The following is a 19738-nucleotide window of genomic DNA, read 5'->3' on the forward strand; positions in this document are numbered from 1 at the left end:
AACAAAGAAATTGTGAGCTGCACTCGTCCTATCATAATATAAACTTCAATGCTGAAGATATCACATATGAAGCAAGAAAGCGGATTTACTTTCTACGAAGTAAACGAACAAACTTTCCGCCGGATGAAGGAACTGTTTCGGTGAACTTTACGGAACGGATTTGCGTAATAAAATTCACTACTGCTGAGCTTGCATCCGGGAAACTACAAGTATATGGAAGGATAATTTTTCCCGTTTGTTATTCTGAAACCAAATTTGTGCCACAATTTCACCCCATTTATGCCACTACAGCTGACGCATGGTTTTCGTTTTTCAAATAGATATCCAATTAGCATCTCATTCAGTTTCCTTTCGGCGGTGGTGGCGTGTGCTTCGGAGCACGTTTTTAATTAAAAGTAATTAATTTATTTTCTCTCAACATCTGCTTCCACCGAGTCTTAGGCACTACACGGATGATTTTGGTTGGAATTTGCCATTTTAGTTTGAAAGTACCGCCATAAATTGAGTGCTTTTAGCAAAGTTGCGTACGATTCCGTCTGCGATTTTCAAAGTCGAATCTAGATTCCCTCTACCCCATCTGTCAGCACCTAATTACAACATTTGCGTGGGATTATGAGCGAGCGTTGGGAATAAATTGATTGTTATCATTTCAGTTTGAAGATGGATGAGCCAAGAAAATGGCATTTGTGTTCCAGGAAGCGGAAAGCTCTCGTTTTCCCTTGCTTATTTTTTCCCTTCTCTCAGGGACTTTTGTGAACCATGGGCGTAAAAACGTCCTGAAAAAATGCAACCGGAAATTGTACGACAGGAAGCTTTTGTCTTTCTTGTGCATTTTATATTTAATCCATTGGAGCTCAGAAATGTCAATCAAGAGATAGCTACTATCAGCGAAAAACTGTTACAAACTGGGAAATATTGTTCTATTATAGGATAGTCAACTTCAGTGACGAAACTCTTGCATTAAAAAGGCATCGTCCATCTTCACCCTTTTCTTTCTATCTTACAGTTTTGAAAGAAGAATCTTATGTACAATTTTAAAACATACAAACATAAAACCAACCATCCACTTAACAACCCACAAAATACTAATCATCAGATCATGGCGACTGGGTGAGTTTTAGGAAGGAATTAAGAATACTGTTACAGAGAATGAGTTGTGGTGCTATAACCACGGGACACAGTGCCCAGGGCATTCATAGAAATACAATGTCCCATCCCAGAGGGTTTCAAAGTACCAAAACTTCGTAGCATGGTGCTCCCAACGAAAAAACCAAAATCTCGGAGCGTAATCTACATCACACTGAAATAATAAAAAAAGTACAATATTCCACTATTCTAGGAATTTTGCTTCCTTTCCTTATTTATTATTTGGGGTTTTCGAATTACTAAATAAAGGCAAATTTCCTAGAATATCGGAATTTTGTTTTTTTTTACTTTTCAGTGTAAGGCTTTCCCCAGGATCCTTTGGAAAGATTAGCTGAGCTTCAATTAGATATTATAAAAGATTAGATTAGAACCTAGGAGTTTGAAGGCTTGAGTGGAGATAGCACCCAAAACTTTTTTTACTCCAAAGAACCTTCCAGCCCGGGATTCGATGCACGTTGTACTGTAACTGCAGACCAGCGACTGCAAAAAAGGCTTTGTTTACCAATGGCTCTTAGGTTTTTTTGAAAACTAATCCGAGAGCTCATGCTTTACGAAATGACGAAAGAAATTTGAAGAATTATATGTTTCGTTGGAAATGGCACCATGTAAATGAAAATGCAATTTTTGGCCCAAACATTCATGAATAACTTTGCAAGGGAACGTCCATATTCAAAGCAACTCTTATGTCAGAAGGGTATCCAGTAGAAACACCTTTCCCCTAAGTAAGAGCCTGATTGGTTGAAACTACGATTTTGTTATGTTCCCCGTGTCTCATTGATGATTACTTTACCTTACCTAACGACCTAACCGGTCCCGGTCTAACTAAAATCGAGTAATATCAAGTGTAAATTGAGTGCAACTATTTGAAGTTAGCCCGCTGCAAATATTTTTTAAAGTTTATGTAATCCTCCCATCCCTTTAAAAATGGTCCAAAATATCAGGGGGCAAAAAACATATTTGATAAAACCTATTTTTTCAAAAAAAAAAAAAAAACATCAAAATTCTTTTATAAAAAAGTCTCATATCTTAAAAACAATCTTAATTTTTCTGCATTGAGGATCATATTTAACTCTTTTGGGGTGGTTCAAAAATATTTTGAATTTTTATGAACTTCCGATATACAGCACCGCAAAAACTTTTTGTTCCGCAAAAAAATGGTTCGCCAATATTTCCATATTTCGGTAACTAATGATTGCAGAACAACTGGACAGGTGTACAACGCATTTTAAAACAAATTCTACATTGAACAGTTGAAACCATGGCTCGTAATTTCATTTTTTTGGTCCCTCGTCTCGACTTTGGTCAGAGTCGAGCATGAGCATGAGCATGGGCATGAGCTTGAGGAAGAGCATGGTTGAGCAGAGTCGTGGTACATAAACTTCAAAAAATATTTGAAACAGCCTTATTGTGATTTAATCTGAATCTAACAAAATCGTATCAAATCTAATCAAATCTAATCAAATCTAATCAAATCTAATCAAATCTAATCAAATCTAATCAAATCTAATCAAATCTAATCAAATCTAATCAAATCTAATCAAATCTAATCAAATTTAATCAATTCTAATCAAATCTAATCAAATCTAATCAAATCTAATCAAATCTAATCAAATCTAATCATATCTTATCAAATCTTATCAAATCTTATCAAATCAAATCAAATTTAATCAGATCTAATCAAATGAAATCAAATGTAATAATTTATTATTGTTTACATTGCTTGTAAACAATAAACATTCCAGACTCGATAATCCGAAGCTTCGATTATCCTAAAAATCTTCAAAATTAGTAGAAAACTGCTTCTTGTGGTATTGTTAACACTTATTTATCATGCCCATTTTACATACCATTCATCTATGACAAGATAGCACATTGACGACGTTTTGGTGAGCTTACCCATGAGGAAATTTCCTCAACTCAGCCTTACTTTAAAATGCAATCTCTCAGAAAACCTTTTTCTTCCACCCATCCACCCCAAAAAGCGTTCATCGCAGTGAACTTCACCCACTTTTCCCGTGTCATCACCGTGGCATCAGTGTTTGAATCCCATCGCGAGAATTGAGCAACTCCCACAACAAATTCTCTCAAACATGCCCGGCAGCTAAATTCTCTCTCACTCACTTATAACGCTCTCGTAGAGCTCTCTTCTCTTTCTCTTGATACCGTCGCGACGCCACCGCCACTCCACCACGTTGCTCGTGTGATCGTCATCGTCGTTGGTATCATCATCGCCGTCGGTGCATCCTCACGCTGGCAGTGGTCACAATTCACGGTTTGACAATTCGCGATGAGTTGAAACATTGATGTATGAAAAATGAAGTAAATAATATTAACGCTTTTCCGAAAGAGCACACGATTTTGAACCAAACTGCATCAATAACTTGAAAGTGCAATATAGGAAAATGCATATATGATATTTATGCTATGAGGGGCATTGAACTGCAAAGTCAAAAATCGTGGGATCTATTCCCGTAATCGACAATGGAATGATTTCTCTTATGCATTATTCTTTCATTTTATTCACTGTACATTGTTCTCTCTGTCTGAAAACTCTTATTCTATCGAATGGGCGCTTTGAATGTTTTAAATCTGGACTATTCAATTGGATTTGAAATACAACCACTGTTTCACGGTCCACGTGACTTCGTGACATTTCCACTGATCACCCTTGTCGTTGTAACAGCCTAGAGAAGAGCTCGCGCGCTCTAGCTTCTAGAGAGCTCTGCCGGACCAGGCCGAAACCGAACCAAACCATTCAACATTCGCGCGCTCATTCATTCGTTCGCTCTTCAGGCCCGTTCAGTACCCGCCGTTCTGTTCAGTTCTTTCTCGGTACTCGGCCAGGCCACCACAACTCGGAACTCGGGACAGATTTTGGCAGTAGTCACGGGCGTCGCGGAGCAGCAGTAGCAGCAGCAGCAGCAGCAGTGATTGTGGTATTCGAAGAAGCGTTTCTGAAGGGGTGAAGCAGTGACGGGACGGAAGTGGGTGGAAAGGACCTTCCCAGAGCCATCCGGTTTTGAAGCGGAAGGAAGGTGTGCAGAAGAGTTTTGGGTGAGAGCTTGAAGTTCAAGTTCTGGCAGTGAAACGATTTTTGGGAATTTTGAAGATCTTGAAGAAGGTTAAAGCTGATTTCGGTGAACTAACGGAACGAGTTTTCGCAGTGAAGGTCGTGGGAAAACAGTTCTCGGAACAATTAATTGATAACGATTTGGGTGTGAATTCCGGGGAGTCAAATTTCCCTCCGTGTCCGTGTAATCGGTTCGAGCCAATTCAAGCCTCGAGGAGGGTCGACGAAGGAAGATTCATTTCCTGGGCGGTTTCGAGTGGAAATTGCTTGGCACAGACACAGCGTGGTCGGGGCCAAGACTAGACGACCATCGTAATATGTCGTGTTACGCAGAATTCTAACCGCTGTTGAAGGAGCAGGTTGGAGAAACGGACGCCCTTGGGCTGTCTCCTGGTGAATATGACGACGTCGTCGCGGGGAAATAGCTTGGAAATTCTGCTAGACTGAAAATAGCAGGTGAACCAAGGAAAAGCAAGGTGAGCCTTGGCTCTTATCAACGGGCAGCTCGGAAAAGTGTCAGAAACCCCACTCGCTTGTGAATATATGTGTGCGTGATTTGTAGGGGTTGTTGGAGGTTCCCCAAAGACCTCCTTGAAGGTCGTTCCGTGACGTGGCCAGATCCTTCGTGACGAGTCCGAATAAAGAAATAAAATTCACAAATTCAACGTGCGAAAAGAGGAAAAACAAAAGAAAAAGGACGAAGAGGAAAAATCGTCCTAATATAAAAGCATAAAAATCAGAATTTATTCTGCTACAAAACGGCGGCACCACGACTCATCTGTGTTTGTGTGTTTGGTGTGTGCACCATCAGAGGTGAGATTATATTTCCCAGCGGATTGCGGATTCGTGCTTAAATTGAAAGTCACAGTATCTCTCTGCAGTGTTGGTGGTGGTGAGTGTCACAAGCCTTGGGGCTCGAAAAAAGGAGCACACAGCTCACAATACAACTCTTCAAGGACAACACGACGGTGTGTAAGGAACACCCTCCCCAGCACATCCGCAGCGGTGGAAAATCGTTCAAGTTAGTATGGGTTTATTTACATCCTTTTTTTTCGCACTCTCTTTTAGGCTGTATATTCGGGTGCTTTCGCGCCACTTTTCAGTGTTGTTTCGAGCTTTTTTTCTTATTTTGAAAGCGAAAAAGTGTGAATGCAAGAGGGTTCCCAAACTCTTTTGAATTGGTTTATGACACCGCGGCAGGAGTGTGCGAAAGTGTGGAAATTTTGCGCGAGCCTAAAAGCAAGGGTTTTATGTTGCTGAAAATTGACTTTTTCAAGATAGGAGATTTGAAAGGTGAATTGGAAGAAATTATCCCTTGATTCTTACGGCACTTTAAGGATTCTTTGAATTATTATTTATCTGCAACAATGTAAAGTTGATTTAATTCTCCTTCATTTGTTAACTTACCTTATGCGTCATGCTTGCATGATAACTAAAAGTTTTATATTCTGCATGTATTGTTATACCCAATGTGTTATTATTTTTAATTTAAATAATATGTACTACGGAATGAACTCAGGAACATAAATATTGAGCAAATTACCAAAAGGAATCAGCATGTGTAGGGCACTATTCTTAAAAACTTGTTGAAGGAATTTTGTTAAAATATTGAAAGCGACGCAAAATTTATATCTTTAAGCGAAATATCATGACCATGATGGAAGTCTTCACGTTAATAGTTTCAAAAAGTAATTTCTTCTGATTAATTTTGGACATATTTTCTAATATATACACCCAAAATTGGGCAGCGCTTATCCGAGAGAATGATGGCCTCGAGTCGAGAGAATAGTGGTACCATTCACGGACACAGAGAACACCGCTCGAGATGCGCGAATTAATTATTCCCACGAGGTTCATTTGCAAAAAAAAGTTCATCCTTCAAAATAAAAAACCTAATGTGTCGAACACGGGAATCGAATCAGAAACCTTTGACAGACATTTCCATCTATTATCAAAACAATTTTGAAGACATTTGGTTGTATCATTGCCAAGATGTAGCTATTTGAAGTTACCAGTTTCAAAAAACGGGTGCCACGATATCTCAACCCTGCCTTGACCAAATCGGCTCAAAATTTTGGTGAAGACTCTTTAAACCGGTCTTGTGTGCATGATGAAGGCCGATTTTCAAAAAACTTATTTGAAAAAAAGCTAAAAATATTTTTGTTTTTTTTCATATAAAAATCGTAAGTTTTTTTATTTTTGTATTTTTTAAAAAGCAAAATTTCAAAATCGAGCTACGTCATGCACACGGGATAGTTCTTGAGAGTCTTCACCCCGATTTTCAGTCAATTTGGTCCATCCCATCTCGAGATATCGTGGCACCCGTAAATCAACTCGGTGTTTCGAGAAAAATGCTCAGAAAATTTGACAGTCCGCTTTGCGCACAGCAAAACGTTGAGCTGAAAATCGTCTCTAACTCAGTTTAATCATGTATTATCTTCATGAAAGTTTCAGGAGTGATTGAAAATCATAATTTTAGTGGATTCAATAAATTTTCTGTAATATGAAATTTTGTGATTTTCTACCTGTATGTAACCCCTTAATATACTATAAAAATTTGACTAAAATTGTGTAAATGAATTCTAATTTGATGTAAAAATTAAGAAATTAACAAAACAAAAGAATTTTTTTTTCGTGTTTCGACTATCCGAAGTCTCATACAAACCTTCGGATAATTGAGACTTTGGATAATCGAGTCTGGACTGTATGTTATATTAAATTAAATTGAAAATATTTTCAGAGTTACCCTCCAAATATTCATACAAAATGGCATAACATTTCACAAAAGCTTAAAGTGATTTTTAATATATCGGAATTGGAGGGTGACGAGCGGGAATTCTCGGAAAAAAATCCCGGGAAATTGGCAATTTGGTCAAAACTCCCGGGAATTTTGATATTTATAAATATTGAGGCAAAAAAATAAAAACCCAAATCAGTGACAAAAGAAGAGTTGAATTCCATAGACAAAAAAAAACAAACATGAAAACATTTTTGAATTCCATTCTCTATGCTTCTTTAATTTGCAAATTCTGAAAGTGTAAAATCAATCTTGTAAATAAGTTGAGGTGCCCAAATTATCACAGTCACAGCCCAGAAATTAAAAACTAATAAGTAGACTTTCGTGGTGTAGGGGTAAGCACGGTTGCCTATCACCCAGTCGGCTTGGGTTCGATCCCAAACGGTCCCGGTGGCATTTTTCGAGACGAGATTTGTCGAGACGAGATTTGTCTGGCCACGCCTTCCGTCGAACGGGGAAGTAAATGTTGGCCCGGTCTAACCTAGAGGGTTAGGTCGTTAGCTCAATCCAGGTGTAGGAGCCGTCTCCCTGGGTCCTGCCTCGGTGGAGTCGCTGGTAGGCAGTTGGACTATCAATGGATGGAAGCTTAGGTGTAACAAGAGGTTTGTAATTGCCTCAACAATCAAGCCTTCGGACACCTCGTTTCGAGTAGGAATCTCGCAATCGAGAACGCCAAGGCAATGCTGTAGAGCGAACAATTTGATTTTTTTTGTCCATTCCAAAAAACCATTCAATTAAACTTGTACCAGCAAATTTGGATATCTTTATCAACAAGTAGATATTTTTTCTCAAAGTTTTTTTTAAATTTCGATTTTGAACATACATTGTGTTGAATAACTTTGACTAAATTATATTAAATTTGTAACAATTTATAAATATGTAATAATTCTATTTAATTTGTGTCACCAAATCAATGATTTTGCCAAAAAAAAACTCCCGGGTCCCTTGAATTTCCGAGAAATTGCAAAATTCAACTCTCGATCCAGCAAATTTGAAATCTCGAGAATCGTCACCCTCTAATCCGAATCGATTTGTGCACGTTTCTTCCTTCCCTGTAGATTCAGAAAAGTATTGATTCAACGAATCATCTTTGCGGTTAACTTTACGCAGTTGGCCTGGCCGCTTGTTTTTGTGATGTTTCAATGCAATCTAATGCAATGGGCAAATGTTAATAATGACAAGAGGATGCTAGGCGTTAATCAACCTGTGGGATTTTCCAGAATGCCCTCGAAAGACTGGCTGCGATAGGGTTAGATCACGGACGAACGGACATGACACCAGGAACAAAATTTTCTTCCAATTTCTGAAGCAAACTATCACTTGAGCCATCTATACTCAAGTTGTCGAAGTAGCATCGCGCGATTACGCATGATTTCTCAAAATGTCTTATGCAATAATTAATTAAAACATATAGCATTAGTATTGTACTAGACACAGTTCTTTTGGCATTAAGCTTGTCTTTATGATTCTATGTAATTTATCATGGATACTAAAATTGCCGACAAATTTATAGAAATGGTATTTTTAATACAAAATCATAGGACCATTTCAAAAAGTGCCCATGAGTTTGCATCATCTGCTGGGTTTGTTTACGTTTAAGACCACGTAGCACGAAGATTTTGACATAAGCGATCTCGCTTGCGCAGGTGTTCGCCAAGAAGAATTCACTCTCGAGTATCAATGGGTAAATGTTGACAGGTTTTGCTCATATTTTGTCCAGAGTCCTAAAATAGCGGAAGGAACAATATTCAGTTTATGGAGGAGTTTGTGGAGTTTTGGAAAAAAGTTACATATTCTGGGCACCCTAGTACTCAGTGTTCAATGCTAGTCTATGATTAACATAATAAATATGGGTCATTCCTTCCCAAGTGACCACGCGTCCGACGCTCTAGCTTCTATCAAAAAAGATTTTCCAGCTCAGCACTTTTTCAGTTCCCTTTGGGGTCCTAAACAACTCCCTAAAATTTGGGAACGATTGGTTTAGTTCTCACTTTGCGCAAAGTGATTCAATTTTTTTTAGAGAATTCGTATGGGAAAAACCATCTCTTTGGATTTTGATATTTATAAAATCGACGTTTCACGCTGTGCTCAAACCGGCTTCATATTCGGATGCTCTGGAAGGTGCTCTACAACTTTCCCGAAGAGAGTATGGTTCTAGCTTGCCCCTGAAAGAAGATACAGCGTCCTCAAAACTCGTCTAAAACGTGATTTTCGAGCAACACGCTGTATCCCTTTTTAGGGGCAAGTTAGCACCATACTCTCTTCGGGAAAGTTGTACAGCATGACACGTGGATTTTATTTATAAATATCAAAATAAAAAAAAATGTTTTCCCATACAAATTCCCATAGAGAATTGAATCGCTTTGCGCTGATTTTTTTTCCATACGACCATATTACACCATAGTGGAGCTTACTCAATTTCCAAGAATCTTGATTTTAAAAATAATACTTCACAACAAAAAATACGAACAATAGTTTTTTACTTGGTACGATTTCAAAGACAGCATATAAAATTAGAATTTGTATGTTTTCTTAAAGTTGTATAAATTTTTCAAGCAACTAAGCAATCAATTAATACTCACACTCATTTCGACCATTGAAGTTTCTGTTCTATACAATTTTGTTGCAAAATATCAATCAGAAGCGGGATCAGAATAATTTTCGATAAATTTTAAACTTCCCGAGAAATTGGTTGAAAATTTTCCGTTTCCCGGGAATAAGGTATCCCCGGGAAATTGGACGCTCTAGTAGAAGCTGATGAAAAGTCGCTAAATGATTGAACCAATTAATAAAATTACTAACAAATGAAAACACAAGTGACAAAACTTAATATTAAGCTCCAACACACAATAAGCGAAAGAGCAAATTCAGCTGAGGTGCGAGAAAATGCTTCTCAAACAGTAGAACACGGTTTTGTTGGCTGGTTGGGGATAATTTGCTACTGACAGGCAATCACCACCACCACCGCTACCACCTTGCGGCTGGATTATAATCGAGTGGGTGGCTGTGACAATCACGGCGCTAAGTAGCTGTTAATTGAGTATACAAATGACAACTGGATTATGGGGTTGGGTGAGAAAATAGGAATTTATTGGCCCGTGTGCTTAAATTTGGTTGTTGTTGAGTCAGATGTGTCATGCAACACCAGACCAGACCAGGCCAAAGTAAAAGTCCTTCGGTTGGTTTTGCGTCATAGCCCGTTTTGCAGATGTGTAAAGATTTTCCTAAAAAAAACTCGTAAACAAAAAAGACCCACTCGTTTCCTAATCTTAACACGAGATGAAAGGAAAAAGAAAACATCAAGTCAAACACTTGAAGAAAAAAGAGGCAGATGAACTAAGAAAAGAAGTAGACAATTTCCAAGTGTGTTTACCACCAAGGTAGGGGGGAGGGGCAAAAAGCTGTCACAGAACCCAGTTGGCAGTTGACGGTGATATTTGCAAGATTCGTCAAAGCCCAGCCACGTCTTTGCACACCACGAAAAAAACGTGTAATTTTCTGTCTATTTGATGCACATAACTGGAGCGTCAAATAAGACATAAAATTACATCTGATTTGAAAATTACATGACTCAAATCATCAACCGATACGGCCGTGTAAAATTACAACTAACGCAATTTTATTTGAAATCATTCCCGTATGAATTGAACTATTCTTATTGGATTAAATAAAACCAACCGCTACAATGCTAAATCAATCATTTTATTGCATTTTATCACTACCAAAAAGAATGTTCTTTGTTTTCACGACACTAGACGTATTTCATCCACGCTAAATCCGGTTCCAATCGTCATCGTCCATTCCGCATCGTCATTTTTGCGCTGCTCCTTGTCACGGATCTTCACATGATTCTGAGGCTGCTCCTGGTCCCGGAGCATGACGTGGTTCTGAGGCTTCTTCTTGGCATGCCACGGTCCTTCGAGCGACAATTGCATTTTTACTTGGCACGCATTTCAGTACGAATCAACCTGAATGGACGCTTCAAAACTGTGCTGTCACCAACCCAATTCACAATTTTCACTTTTTCCTTGGCCAAATCTTGCAGGTTCTCCTGAAGGCTCTCGGTACTTCAAACAGCTGTCGTGGTTAGAAGAACAGTTTTCAGAAATTGCCCGTCCGGAAGGTCAATCAGCAACAGTATATTTGTTGATAAAATCGCCTGAAAACAAAAAGTCCACTTATTAATTTACCGGTATTTGACAACTATATTTCTACCTACCTTTTCCATTGTTAATTACGACCTCAACTGAGAAAACTGAAGCCGTTAAAATCAAAATCAAACAGAACAAGTGCTCTGCAATTCTGCAAACGCCGCAAACTCAAATGTCAACATGGCTGCCTTTCTTGCTGCACGGTCAACTGGAAGGCATGAAAACACAAGAAATTGAGTCAAATTACACAGAATATTACATCAAAAATCACGCTCCAGCTATGTGCATCAAATCAGATGTAAATTTAAATTGGTAATGATTTAATATTAAGAGTTCATTGATGTGAAGGTCTCTTTTAGATTTTCAATCAAAACACACATAATTTTACATCGTAAAGTGATTTACATGACAAATATTTACGTCAGACTGGCGATTCCGTTCAATGTAATTTTAATCTTTTTTTAGTGTGTGGCGCCATCTATTGGATGCAAAACGAGAACATTCGCCCGCGAGCCATGTGACAATAGTGTCGAGGGTTGCCGTGTGATGGTAGGTATGTGGCAATTGGCAGGTCGAGTACCGAGAAACAGTTGCTGCTGATGAGCTGGGATGTACCGGCCGACTGTCAACACCCCGGTTCGGTGTTTGGTATTGCTGCTGGGCTGGCACACAAGAACCGTCGTGGTATCAGCTTCAATAAACAACATGCGCGGTGGAGTCAAGTGTTTCGTGTTTTACCAAAGCTTGGCTTTAAATGTTTTGGATTTTTCGAGAAGATTGCCGAACATTGTATAAGCTAAATAAGCAATTTTTAATTGTTCCAAATAGAAAAAAAAAACAAGCTGAAATTGAAACCAGCCAAACTTGAGCCAACGCATTATGAAGAAGGTTAAATTATGTTCATCCCACACACAAAAAAAATCGAAGAGATATTATTTCAACCTCGTGCTTTTGACAAATCGCCTCTTGAAAATGATGTCAAACCTGTTTGGAAGAAGCCTGCGTCCACTCACAGTGCGTTGAAAAATGAAGTTCACTTTTCAAAAACCACTTTCAATCCGTTGAAGCTTCCCACCATCTGGTGTTTGTCACCGTTGTAAACCCGAAATGCGTTTTTTTTTTCCGCTCAAAACGAATACTCTTCCGTTCAACTCTTTGGTGCGTCATTCCGTTTACATAAAACACTTTTACCACAGCTAAGGCAATGGAATTCCACGGAAATGGAAACCCACGCTTTCCAATCATCCAAATGGGCCCAGTCTGACGGAAATGGGACACCCGTCCAAGCTCCGACCACCGGCACACTCCTACCTCTGAAGGACACCGAGAAGGACAATCAGCAAGAAAGGAATTCCTCCCACCGAAAGGACTTTGCCACGTTTGGCTTAGTCCGGCGCGGTTGATACCCATCAGTGGCTGGTATTTTGAACCTTTTTTTCTGGTCCTTTCCGTTTGCGGCTCTTCCGGAAGCCAGTGACAAGCCCCCCGTCGGTCGTCGGCATTTTTTTATTCTCTTTTTCCGGAAACAAGAAAGACACCATCCCGGATAAAAACCGCCAGAAAAGCAAACAAACACACCACACGCATTTTTTTTTCTTTTTCTTCTCGGAACTTTGCAAGCAACTTCGAACGATGGAATGGCTGACTGAAAAAGGGACTTTTAATTTCCGACTGTGATTTAGCTTTCTTTTGCTTCTCTTGGTTGGTCATCGATCCTTTGGAATGGCTGGAATTAGAACGGATTTTGGAACAAATCTGGTCAACAAATGTTTGTAAGTGGATGAAAAATGGTTGGTCATTATGGCGGAGTTATTGATGGCTCTGACGTTCTTTTAGAAAAAAATATCTTTGAAACCAACTTTTCAACACACTACCGCCACAAGATACCAAAAATGGATCTCGAACTCATGATCACGAAAATACTTAGATGGCTCGGAATGTTTAACAAATATGCAAAAAAAATCGCCACAATGTTGTGCTAACTCACACTTAAGAAGAGTTTGAATCGTGCAAGCAAAAATCTATAGTACACTGTTCATGTTTGCATAAATGTCCCATTTGCAAAAACGGCAAGTTGAGAAAAACGCTATTCAGGTTTGTCTCACACATAAGGCTAAGAGTTAAGTTTTCGCGATGGTTGTCATCCAGATTTTTGGAACAAAGTACTGCACATTTTTGAATCAATAACTTTAAAGTACTGAAAATGTAGATGGTAGATTCATGCAAACAAGGTCAGTACACGGGTTTCAAAGAATTTGTCAACCCTGAGCATCGAATTATTTATGTCTCATTCATGATCCTTCTCCAATCCAGTTCAATGCGCTTTGGAACGAATAAATTGAAAACAATCATTCTACATAAAGTCTACGAAGGTAGATCTTTATCAATTTCTCCACACCGGTACGCTAGCCTTGGCTAGTTCCGTTTTCTCGCTCCTTATTTCTATGCAGATCGGTCCCCAGCGTAGAATCGACCATCATCACAGCAATGATGCCCCATCGTAGGCCAGCCAACGACGATGACCACTTGATGGAAGCTATCAGAGACTCGTGTGTAGGTCGGTCATTTGGCTCAAGTGTAAATCGAGTACCGGGCCTTTATCTTCGCCTCTCCTCCTCGAAAAGTGGACGTTTATTTTGATGCTTTTGAATAGGCTATAATGTGCCCTTTGGAAGGCCAACACTTTGCACGAGACTGAGTTTGAAGGCAATGATGATTTATGGGCTGACAACGGTGTTGGCCATGAATTTTGAAATGTATTATAATTTCAAATCACTAACTATTTTTCGTAAGAAGTAGCACAATACAGGAAACTCGTGAATTTCATCACTGCTGTTGCCATTCATTAGGAATGTTCAAGAAATTTATCCATGGTTGAACACACTAAATGTCACAACCAGTGGCACCAGCTGTCACGGGATTATTAGCGCTCCAGAAACGCAAAGCTTTCTTAATTGTAATACATCCAGAATTAAAAAGGGCAACTCAGCTGCTGCCACTCACTCCCGCCGAGACAGGGTGCATCGTTGGAAATGTTAGTCAGTTATCGGTTAAATTCAGAAACCTCTTTTCTTTACCCCAAACCTAACCTAAAAGCTCAGTTCGGCCATGTTCTAAATTCTACAGAACATTTGTGTGCAGAGAACTTTGAAATCCCACCCTAACCCACGCCATTCCACCCCCGTGGGAACACTTTCTGTGAAATTAATTAAGACTGGCTTTGCACATTTCATTTCGTCGTCCAGCAGCAGCCAGCAATTTTATTCGCACACTTCTGGGACCAGAAATGGCAAGCGAATAAATTATGCACCAGGACGATCCTTTCCTTTGAGAAGGGCTTATGAACCACCCTTCCCCGCTCCCCGCGCTTCCTCCCGGCCAACCCTTTGGTTCTTGTCGTCCCTGTAACCTGTCAGCACGATTTACTTTGGAGCGTAGCTTTGCGATGGGCATGGGCGTTTGTGTAATAAGGATGTGTAAACAAACTTAAAAATTAAATTGTCCTCAATTCAATTGTCTATTTTGCTTTCCTCACTGAGGTATTGCTATTAAATTGTTTGAAGTTTCGATAAGACGTTCAAAAGTTATGTAAAAAATATGTTTTCACATATACCCGGATCTCATTTAAATGAATGTAAACGCTTTCCGGATCCATCATCCAACCACTCGTAATCATAAGACCTTTGGAACGATTCCAAAACATTGATGGTCTGGCAACCTTGTCTCAAGTTATGATCACCTTAGTGCTGTTTATAAAGCTTTTAGAAGCTGGATCTAAAAAAATACATTAAATTTGTGTACAAACCCATCATGTCACCCATAATTGGTTTTAGGATGGCATCTACAACATTGGTGGATTAAGTAAGTTTTTTTTTATTTTATGTAAATCCCAATGTCCAATGTCCAATTTCAAAACTTTTTTTTCGTAAAATCGTAAAAAGTTGTGAAGTTTATAAGCAAACCCCTCGCGAACACCCAGCAAAACGTGTATCTCGTGAAGTTTGTAAACAAACTTTACGTTTATATATCAAAATTTTTGTTATTATCTACTCTACAACTTTGTACAGCACTGTTTCACTCTTTAAAAAACAACCCTGCTAAGTTAGAAAAAAACATGAAATTTTAAAATGAAAATTTTTGTTTTTAATTAAAAATTACGATTTATGGTTAAAATGTTGATTCGAAAAGTACATTAAATTTCTCTTAAAATGTTCCAAAAAAATTTAGAGATGAGTAACGGAAAATGGCAGAGTTTGTAAATTTTTTTAATAGTTTTTTTCGATGAAAAATACGTTTTTCTTCTGAATTTCGAGCACGCCATCAAACCGGGCGTCCAATTTTACATAAAACTTCCTTTAATACTAAATTTCTATCTCATCATCGGTTTAGGCCGCAAATTATTGAAAAACACTTCTTTTTCGCATGTTCAAAAATGCAAGGAGTCGTACCGCCCCTCCGTCACGAGATACAAAAAATCTCGAATTCGTGATTAGGGACAAAAGTTACCCCTTAGGACAAACTTTTTGCGCCGCAAAGCAAATCGGTTACAGAAAATTCAGAAGTAGTCACAAACAGGAATTGCTGGTGCTTTCAGAAGAGGTCCAATTGGGGAACGATTATGGGCAATATGAGTATTTGAGAATAACTTTTCGTAATCATTTGAGCCATGAAAACCGCTATTTAATGTTTGCTGTTGAAATTTACTTGGCTGGGGCCGATAGCTGGCAACAGCCTTGCCAAAACATTCCCCCTTTCGAAACAACGTTGAAGATTTTCGTCCACCCAGCTCGAGCATATCCGCCGCCAGGTATTCCAGATTCAGTTGACTCGTTCAACGGGGTCTGCTTCTTTGCCTTCAGCTTTACTCGTTAACCGCCACGTCGTTCCTTCCTCGTCGGCTGTCGAGAGTGATTTGAGTACGAAAATTAAAAAATCGACCTATATTTATAGATTTTCGTTTTGGCATTTCGTGGACGAAAAAATCTAGGTGGCGAATGCCGTAGAAAGGTAGAGAGAACGCCGTAGTAACGTCAAAAAGAGAAAAAAAAAGTCTTCGTCATATGAAGAGTTTGATGTTCGATTAACGCTCCAAAAATACTATTTAGGCTATAAACTTACCAGCAACAGCACCGCCACAAGTAAGCACGCAAATGTATGCCATTTACTGGCAAAAAAGATCAAATTTAATTCACTTTTGATCATAATTTCTCATCATTTTGGTGGCACACACATCCACACGCAAGATGAGAGGTTAACTGCTTAACGAAAGTCGCCATCAATATCTTTTCACCTGCGCTAACGATTTCAATGCGCTTGAGATATAAAATTGCTTCCAACTACCGGAAACATGTGCTTTTGCACATTAGTTAGTCACTCACTTGAAAAATAATCCCGAAACATGTAAATAATTAACAAGCGCCGTCACAAAAACAAACGCCCCAAGTCTTTTGACGTTTGAATTTTGACGACCCATTCCAATCGAAGGCTGAGAAAACCGAGTGAGAAGCGAAGACAAATAAAGAACAAAGCCCTAGTAACATTTTTAAACTTATAGGTTTTATCATGGTTCTGCAAACCTTCATACGGCCTATATGGGCTTTTATGGCCTACTTAAAACCTAAAATGTTACTAGGGAGGGATGCCACCAACACCACCAGCAGCGCCTGTTGGAGTGAACCAGTGATGTCAGGACATTTTCTCTTTGAATGCTAGTTTTCGTGAGTGTTTGCTTAAAATTTCATCAATTTTGGCAGCACTAAGCAGACCCAAAAGAGCGCTGGAATAAAAAAGAACCCAGCTGAAAATATGAAAATGGGCGTGGCCCAAAGCACTCGACTGATTTGGGAAATATTTGTTTAAGTGCTTGTAAAAGGAATAGCAAAACTTTTAATAAAAGTGAACAAATATTCAATTGTTTTCAAATATTTATACTACTTTTTAAAATTCGTTTCTTTTGAAAAATATGGGGCTGACATAAATATTAAAAAATATTTCCTACAGACTTCAACTGTGCGTACGCTAATGCATCCTGGCGAGGGAATTGTACCAATTCATACCTTGAAATATATGTACAACTGCAAGCTTTTAATTCGTTTGCAATGTGCTCGTTTTTTCATCCTTCTCCAGTCTGCCTGCCACAGCATGAGCTTGGCTTTTCGTTATGAAAAAATGCTGGCAGATCCAGCCCCAGTTGGAGGCAGCTTATACTTTCTGCTGGTGCAACTGCTGCATGATGCTGTGGGTTCTCTGCTGCTTGGCAAGTGAAATTTCACCTGAACGATGCTGTTCCGAGCGCATAATTAGCACAACCTGGATGGAATGTTTCAGACAAGCAGGCAAGCAGGCAGGAAATAGAGCAAAGACTTTGCTAGCGTAGACTGTTTGCCGCCAGCAGATGCTCTTTCCTGATCCCCTGCTATGGTGGAAAAAAAATTAGATTCTGAGTCGAATAATGCAGAAATAAATTCTAAATTTTACCTGACCACATCCTGGGTAATACGCCTACAGAAACGCCCATTTTGTTTATCACGTTGTTTAATAGGAGACAGTTTTTCTTCACACACTTAGATTTTTTTAACCGAATTCGGTAGTTGAAAAATCGGTAAAGTTTAGATCGGTAAACCATCTGTCAAAATGAACAAAAAATTACCGAATTTCGGTTGTACGATGAACAACAGTGAACTTCTGTACCGAATTTTAGTAAGTTTTTACGGAATTCGGTAATTTTAAGTTCATCGAACTGTTCAGCAGTTGAAAATTTGGTAAACTTCACCGAATTCGGTTAAAAAAAATCTAAGAGTGTACATTAAAAAAAACTTTTGAATGATCAAAATATTGACGTTTGTACAGTACTGCAGGATGAATGCTATATTGCATAAAACAAGAAAGCTCTTCCACATGTGAGAAATTGCGCAAATTATCCATGAAATAAGAAACATCCTTCCATATTGCTGAGTAACTAAAATGATGGAACCCTACCTTGGGAAGCCAAAAAAACGTGATTCCACCCAAAAACCCACGTGCTTCAGCACAAGTCAATTAAATCTAATTACCCAGGTGCCATTACATGGCGCCGGTTATGTTCTTGTTATGTCACACAGTCTGCGGAAATCACCCATCCCGTGCCTGGGAGATGAGCGACGGCGTGAGTTTTCGGACGACTGACGACACGGCGGCAATAAATTGCACGTAAAAAGAGACATTAAACGGTTCAACGGAAAACGGAGGAACTTTGTACAGTCAACAGACTGTGTTGGGCTCGTTAATTCCACGTATAGTACAGCCATCCCAGATATTCGGGTTTTTTTCAACAAAACAATGCATTTCAAGACTAATTTATCAGCTCGAAGGATAACTGTGAAAATTCAAACAAGAAACATTCATAACAAAAAATGTGCTTTGAAATATTCTGATTAAACTGATCCATTATCACTCAGCTGATGAACCATTCCATATTGAAATTACTAGCTTTTTATCGTAATTTAATTTCCACTGCAGCCAGAGAGAGAAAAAAAAGTAATCCCATATTCGTTTCCCGAGAATAACCCCGTTTGGTTCACCCCCCCCACATTGAAACGCCTTCACAAAAACGAGCTTTTTCACTACGGGCCTACCTTTCCCACGCGTTTGAGTGAGTTTGTGTGTGTGCGTGAGCGAGTTTCACGTCCCCGGTATTAAAATTTATCATCAAATTATCGCACTTTTGTGGGGGAATTTATTGAATTACACATTCGCCGGAATGCCACGTCAGCTTATCCCGCTCCGCACCTGGCCGGGCCAACTGCTGCGTGTCGAGAGTTGGGCAAAAGTTTCCCAAAACCCACCTCCACTTAGGACCGGGTTGGTTTTGGGCGGGGAAACGCGTCCGAATGCCAAGTGAAAATTTATGCGCTGTGGGGGACCACCCCAAATAATTCATCCCTCTACCGCGCTATCGTAACGAGCTTACGATTTCCACGTGCGCCCGCGCAAGCAGGGCCTGGGTGGTGTCTGGAGGATGGACGTGGTAGAATTTTGATTTGTGGAAAATTTGTTAATCAGCGTTTATTTTTTCACATTTGTTCAAAAGAAACGTTAGTAAAAGAAAGCTTTTGAATTTATTTTAATGCTTTAATAAAATCATAAATTGTTGTACCATACCACGCTATCACACTAGTTTCGAGGCAGCTGTTCTAGAAACGATTAAATTCCAATCGTGCCAGAACCCTCCGATAGATTTCGATAAAACAATGTGACATACTGGTCTCATGTGGGAGTGTCCCTTGATACTTCATTCTGTTTAATCGGATCAGGTCGCAAGTTGATGCCGGCGACGGTAAAACTGGTAAGCCTGAACAGATCTGACAATTTTGTTGAAAGCACAAAACAACACTCCTTCCTTTTGGCGTCCTAAACAAACCCCCAATGTTTGGGACCGATTGGTTTAGTCCTCACATTGCACAAAGCGATTCAATTTTCCATATAAATTTGTATGGGAAAAATCTTTTTTTTAATTTTGATAATCAAAAAATCCAAGTTTCATGCTATACTAAAACCGGATTCATATTTGGATACTCTGGAATGTGTTCTACAACT

At 39.1% G+C, this 19738-nt stretch overlaps 1 protein-coding gene across 1 annotated transcript in view; it reads left to right on the forward strand.

Moving 5' to 3' along the window:
- The first annotated feature begins 3919 nt into the window (after positions 1–3919).
- Positions 3920–19738, forward strand: part of LOC6047694 (octopamine receptor beta-2R) — a 147841-nt gene continuing 132022 nt past the window's right edge. Inside the window, exon 1 of the mRNA XM_038259111.1 lies at positions 3920–5237. The gene's annotated coding sequence lies outside the window, so the exon portion shown is untranslated. The remainder of the gene's footprint in view (positions 5238–19738) is intronic.

Source organism: Culex quinquefasciatus, chromosome 1 (genome assembly GCF_015732765.1).
Source record: "Culex quinquefasciatus strain JHB chromosome 1, VPISU_Cqui_1.0_pri_paternal, whole genome shotgun sequence".
NCBI lineage: Eukaryota > Metazoa > Arthropoda > Insecta > Diptera > Culicidae > Culex > Culex quinquefasciatus.